Here is a 7,303-nt window from a genome sequence, read left to right on the forward strand (position 1 = left end):
AACTTTAAACGCGTTTTTCTCGAAACCACATTTTTTTTATCGGGCGAAGATTTTTCTCAGAAACTATAAGAGATATTGACTTGAATCTTTGCGCATTTTGTTCCTTATTAAATTCTTTGGAGCTTCTCCCACTTTCAGCCAAAAATATTAACATTTAACATTGTTTGAAGCACCTTAAAGCTGCAAAAAAGCGGGCTAAAAATCGCCTGTTTTTTCATATGGCCGCCATTTTGTTAATTTGCAAGATTTTTTGCTGCCAACGGGAGAAGCTCCAGAGAATCTTATGCAGATTATAATTTCATCACGAAATCTGTTTCAGATGAAGCCGTTCCAGAGAAAAGTCTTCGCCCGTCCAGGCGTTTGCGGCGAACAGGGGTCTGTTTGCCACCATTTTGTGACGTCAATAATGTCTTTTTTTATGTCGAAAAAAATTTATTTGTAAACTTTAATGTTTAATAAACAAGAATCCCAAAGAGTTAGGCGCATTACTATTCATTTTCCTTGAAAAAAAATTAATTGAAAAACAGGCCGAAAAAAGGCAAAAGATTGGGAATACCCCCTTAATGCTTTAAAATCCATTACTGAATTTTAAAGTCATGACAATATTATTAGCAAATTTTACTCCAGTTTGAATAGCATCAAACATGGAGTTAGATTTAAGCATATCAGAAATCATGTCAATTAATGATTTCTGTAAAAATTCCATTTTAGGGGCAGTAATGCTTCCTAAGTCAAAATTGTCAAAATTTCCGTTAGAACGTTGGTTAGTATTTTGATTTCTACCCGCTGCAATAGCAGCATAGGTAGCTCCATTGACTCGCTGAACATTGTTAGCAGCGAGGGGAGTAGGTACAGATGAAACATTTGAAGCAGGGGTGATATTTGTACCTACGGGTACGAATGTAGAATTTGTTCCTCGCTGACCGTTGTTAACAGCAGAGGAATTTGTACCTGGTCGGAAACGTGGAGCGTTTCCTACCTGTCGGTTAGAACGAGATTGTAGGATCGCTTTGCGAGTCTTACATTCCCAAAAATTGGATTTGTGGTTTTCACCACAATTTGAACATTTAAATTTCTTAGGATCTTCCTTCACAGGACAGTCGTCCTTTGCGTGAGAGGAATCACCACAATTCATGCATTTAGCTGGCATGTAGCAATTTTTAGTTCCGTGACCCCATCCCTGGCACTTACGGCACTGAGTGAGGTTTTGGAAATTTCCTCCAGTCTTCCTGAAGTGTTCCCACTTCACTCGGACATGGAGCATAAGGCTAGCTTTTTCTAAGGCCTTAAGGTTGTTTAGTTCACTAGACTTGAAGTGAACTAAATAAAAATCATTAGAAATCCCGTTGCGCGAATCGCCAGGACGGGATTTCATTTTCATTTTGATTACTTGGAGTGGCACAACTCCAAGTAATTTTGCCAGTTCATCTTTGATCTGATCCAGGGATTCACCACTGGGCAGTCCTTCCATGACAACCTTGAACACACGTTCAGTTTTGGTGTCGTAAGTAAAAAAATTGTGCTTCTTCTCAGTAAGATACTTGAGAAGACATTTAAATCCGTCCAAGGTTTCAGCCAATACACGGCATTCACCCCGACGTCCAATTTGTAGTGAAAACTTAACTTTCACAAAATTCAAAAGTTCCATGCGAAGAGCATGGAAATCGGTAGTGGTTATCACAATAGGGGGAATCTTTTCCTTCTTGGCATTAAGCCGGGAAAGTTGACTAGAATTTTTCTTGGATGATGGATCATTCTCATCATCCGTGAGCAAATCAAATTGATTACTCAAATTAATTTCTTCAGAAGGGGGGTCAAGAGTTTGCCCCTTTCTTTTACGTTTAGGCGCCATGGCGGCAGTAAATTTTTTATCCAAATCGACTTCCAAGCAGATTACTATAAGAATCTGAAGGATCGAAGAGGAATTTTCCAAATCGATATCCAAGAAGGATTACCTCGGGTAGGGTCCAAACAAGGATCGAAGAGGAATAAGAGGAGTTGAACAAGGTAGAAAATTTTTACAGGTTGAGCACTGAAAAGTGCTGTTTAAATTTGTTGTAGCTTTAGGTAGTAGTAACACTTCCTTAAGCAAAAAGCAAATAGATCCGCACGGCAAGAGAGCACGATGCGGACTGTGTATCTAGCGTTTCTTTCCCCTTACAGTGTGACGTTCTTAATGTCCCATACGGGTATTACTCGGGGTGTGAAGTTGTTCGCCTCCCCGTGGTGCACCCTGGAAACGATGGACCACCAGTGCTGCGGTACTGATCCAGTCGGCTAATCGAACAACAAACGAGGGGAAGCGCCGGAAGGTGCCTTGCGATCGATGTCAGTAAGATCGCAAGTATGTATACTGACACACTGGCATTATGTAGGACACTGAGTGGAAACTTACCATAAACCACGCTACGGGCTGGCACTCAAGGTATTTCATTCTCTTAGTAGAGTCGGGTGGAACCGGCCGAAACGACGTTTGAGCTAATGCCTTGTTTGTCTCCGTCCCATAAAACCCTGGCAGGCCTTAGAATACGTTCCTCCCGTGCCACCCAGTTGGGGCTGCGGTGGGAATAGGTTCGGTTGAGTTATTCCCGTCTTACGCGATCCGGCTCTGAACATAACGCCCCATGAAGGCCTATGTCAACCCTCGTCATGGACCTCACTGCTCGCATAGGCACCCATGGGGATCAATCAGCGACTATTCCATTTGCACGGTAGGATAGCGGTCTAAGGGGGACCCAACAGTCGGGATGATTAAACAAAATCATCAACAAAATCTAAAACCCCAAACCCCAAGTGAACAAGTCGCTGAGGAGGCGACCGCGAACCCGTTCGCGAAGGGAGGTCTACCCAGATCTCCCGAACACAGTGAGCCGAACAAACGGCCGAAATCTCCGCGCGATGCAGAGACAACGGCCGGGATCGGTGGACAGCCGGAGGAGCAGCCGAAGGACTGGCCCGGGCTAATCAGAACTATGAATAGCTTTGGGCCCCTCCCTAGGCTGCTGTCAATCGCGGGACAACTCGACGCCATAATAGAGTTCACGAGCACGAAGAGCAACATCGCGAAGGACCTAAAGCAGGCCTTGCGACAGCTCCGTGCAACCGTGAACGAGGCCCAGGACGACCACGAGCGGCTCAGGAAGCGACTAGAGGTCGCAGAGAGGGCGGAACAGAAGGAACCGAAGTCTACCCAGACGGACGCCTTCAACTTCGCGGGCAACAATACGATGTCCAGCGAGGCCCTCCACTTTGCCGTTACGCAGGGACAGAAGCGAAATCGGCCCTCACCTTCGCCAGTAAAAGGCGCAGCACGCCCTAAGAGACGGAAAGTCTCTGTGCAGGTGAAGAGTGTGGCGGTTGCCCATCAGTCCACTGCTTTAGTGGACGTACCGAAAAAGAGGGCTGGAATAGCCAGTAGCAAAGTTGAGAAATCTAGCGGCTTCAAGGGCGGGAAGCAGGGCGGTAAGAAGGGTACCCCTCCGAAACCCTCAAAACCCCCGAAACCCCCGGACAAAACTGCCCCCAAGAGCAGTGCTGCCTGGACCAGAAACAAGGGCGAAGCTCTCATCTTTAAGACGGACGCGTTGAAATACGCGGAAGTCTTGAAGAAAATGAGAACGGACGAGCACCTTGTGGAGATGGGCAGTAACGTGAGGAGCATCAGGCGCACTCGTACAGGCGAGATGCTCCTGGTGCTCAAACGTGGTGCTAAGGACCAGGGACCAACCTACCAGAAACTGGCAAAGGAGGTTGTTGGTTCTGAATACTGATGGTCGATGAGGGTTACACTCATAGTGACCATCAGGCGATTCGGTACAGTGTGGGGCCAGGTGAGAGGCGAGTGGCACACGTCTACAATCGGATAGTCAGGTTCGCCTCTCGAGCGTACGTCACCAGCTCAATTCCAGCGTTTATGGCTGAAGCGGGTACCTTACCGTTCGACTTCCTGACTCCCGAATATAGCTGTGAGGACGCGTTTCACCAACCAAAGGTGGCATGGACTCCAGCCACGTATTGTGTCGGACATAAGACGACAGGTGAAAGCTGGAGATACCCCGAATACAGTGCGACCCATGTGCAGGAACTAATATTTAGCAAAGAGGTTCAACCGTGCTTCAGTTGTCAACACGGATGGATCGAAGTGTGAAAATGCAGTAGATGAGGGTGTATTTAGCGGCAGCCTGCATACATCAACGTCAACATAAGTCACAATGTAGCATTTTTTCGGCAGAGACCTTTGCGATCAAATCGGCTCTCACCACGGGCATGTTGAACGAGTTGATCATCTTGTCCGAATCTGAAAGTAGCATTTTGGTCATCGAAAGCGGCAAATCGCAACATCCCTGGATCCAAGAGATTGAAAGCCTGTTGCTGTACCACACGATACAACATTGTTGGATTCCCGGTCACGCCGGCAAGGAAGAAGCAGATCGACTCGCCGGCGATGCACGAACAGTCTGCCACTCAAAATCACAATCCCGAGAAAGGATACCATCAAGGCAATGAACCATGCCATTAGTCTGCTATGGGAAGAACGCTGGGTGTAATTAACATAAGTCAATTTGAAGGAGGTTAAACGCGAAACCAAAAAGTGGACCGATCATAAAAGTTGCACCGATCAGCGAGTGCTCACTCAGCTGCGTATCGGCCATACAAGGTTTACACACGAGTTTCTTTTGAAAACATCGTCATCGCCAGTATGCGAATGCTGCGGGACGATCGTGGATGTCCGCCACGTGATCCTGCACCGCTGAAAATTTGAAGCAGCTAGAATGAAACAAGAAATTGATCCAACCAGCCTACATGAAGCGTTATGCAACGACGATGGCAAGGAAAAGCGTTTGTTGAAGTTTCTGCAGGAAGAAATTATGTATCGGAAATTGTGACAAGGCCGAGGAGATCCTAAAAAAAAGGAAGCGAGCACTAACAAAATAATAAAAATCGGATGAAACGTGGTGAAGAAGACGGATGAAGATGAAGAGGATAACGAAAAAATTCAGAAAATGTGAAGATAACAGAGAGGAAGACAGTTGCTGGAAATGAAAGTGTGTGAAAATGAAGCGACACTGGCGAAAAAAGAGCCACAGAAAATGCAAAAAATGATAGTATGACTGTGAGGAAACAGACGAAGACCGAGCGGAAGACAGTAGTCGAAAAATGGAAATGAGCCAAAGCGAGAACAGGTGAAAATATAGATGAAGAAGGTGAAAGTACGAAGGATGTGTAAAGAAGAGAGAAGTTAGAGCAAGCAAACGAATTAAGTAGGAGAAGAGCATACAAAAAGATGAAGCCATGCGGAACCACAATGGAGAATAAAGTAATCGAGCGCTTGTAGGTCAGAAATGGATTTTTTCAGCATTTTAATTCAAAAGCTTGGACAATTTCCTAAAAGTTATCCATACAACTCTTTTTTGTAGGAGTTGTCATTTTTTCATTATATTTCTTTGAAAAAAATCGGAAAACAATGTTTGGTCCTTCTCAAATCATAGTCTACATACATTTTAAATGGCTTATTTAGTCAAGGTCCACACATCCACAAAGTTTCATTGAAATCTGAGAGGGTGCTGCCAGCTCCAAATACTATTTGTCGCGAAATGCATCTCAAGTGACATATTGAACAGCCAGCATAAAGGGGTTGTGAGTTCTGGTCCTGAGCCTTTAGTGGCGCCCAAATCTCTTAGAATTGTCAAAATATCTTGAAAATAAATGTTACTAACACCAACATTATTCGAAAAGTCTGAGAAATTGGAGAATGTCTCTTGAAAAAATGTGGCAAAAAGATTACAACTATCTTCTGAATTGTTGCCAACTTTTTTTGTCATTTTGGATGGAAAGTTGCAATTTTAGTTTTAACGTAATTGAAGAAGTTTTTTGGACATGACTTAATTTAATTTTCATTTTTTATGTTATACTCATTAAGCACAGATCAGAAAACAGTTCCATTGAAAAAGATGGTTAAGTAACTACAAAAGTGTTTTCCATTTCATATTAAGTTTAAGTTTGCATAGTTTAAAAAAAATATATAGGTGCTCGTTTCGCTCCGTCGGCTCATGGTGCCACTAATCCCCCTAAATGGAGTTAAAGGGGTCTCTTTTTATGATATCCCTTTAATTTTTTTCAGTGTGTATTTTTCCAAAAAAATAACTATGTTTTCCAACAACTTTGTCTCAGACGCCATTTTAATTGAATGTGTTTTGGAGTGTTTTTTAAGCTTTGTTTTTCGTTGATCATGTTTTCCGTACTGAGCACCAAATGCTACCGACGCCAGGGAGGCAGCTCCCACACCTGGACCTTATCTATCGACCCATCAACTCATGAACCGGGGACCAATGGCTTTACTTTTCTTCCGAAGGAAGGCGTGATCAGAGATGTTATGCCTCAGAACATCATGGTGGCGCCGACTGGGATTGAACTCAGGCCTTTTGGTGTAAGAGGCAATCACGCTTTCCTCTACACCACCGGAACCGCTTCGATTTCGAGTTATGATTTGTTGAGAGCTTTCAAAGCCTACACCTTAGAAATAACTTCTTTTGGTATAAAAGATGAGACGTAAACAAACATGCCATGTAATATTAGGTGCCCCGAGACTGAAAAGTTCGTTTCTCGACGAAAAGTACGTTTGATTAAGCTATATTTCGCGTCTGTTATGACTCAAATTTATGTCAAAATTTACGCTCGTATACGTCACTCTCAAAGCACCTAAATTTGCAGTTTTTCTATGTGTGTAGACTATTTTCGTATTGTGGGCTACAAATGGTGAATCGACATCCAGGAAGGAGCGCCAAACATAGCTCTGGTCTTCACAAGTTCCTACCTCACGCTTCCACGGGTCAAGCCGATCCTTAAAGACCACCAGCTAAAGATGCTGGTAGCGTAGCCTGGGCGATGTCACCACAATAAACACTTGGATGTGGATCGTGGTGACAGCAAAGTGAGGAGGTGCGACTTGATGGAGAAGTGGTAGTGTCAGATACCCCGGAGTTCCGGGATGTTCTGAGGCAAAACACGCTTTCCTTCGGAAGGGAAGTAAAGCCGTTGGTTCCCGGTCCATGAGTAGATGGGTCGATACGTAGGTGTGGTATATAGAGTGGAATATTAATGAATAAAAATTATAGCTTTATATGAAGGTATAAAAAAAACTTGAGTAATGAAACACTCAATTTTAGTAAAATCTCGTTGGCGTGAAACATCGTGAGGGGAAATCCCGGCACAGCTAGCAGCCAATAGAGAAAGGGATGAAAATAATGTAGGGTATAAATATGGGCTATCTTAGCTCGTAGAAAGTAATAGCAGTTATAGGTTA

Source organism: Ochlerotatus camptorhynchus, unplaced genomic scaffold (assembly GCF_037179485.1).
Source record: "Ochlerotatus camptorhynchus isolate MF236.1 unplaced genomic scaffold, CSIRO-AGI_Acam_v1.1 ptg000196l, whole genome shotgun sequence".
Lineage (NCBI taxonomy): Eukaryota > Metazoa > Arthropoda > Insecta > Diptera > Culicidae > Ochlerotatus > Ochlerotatus camptorhynchus.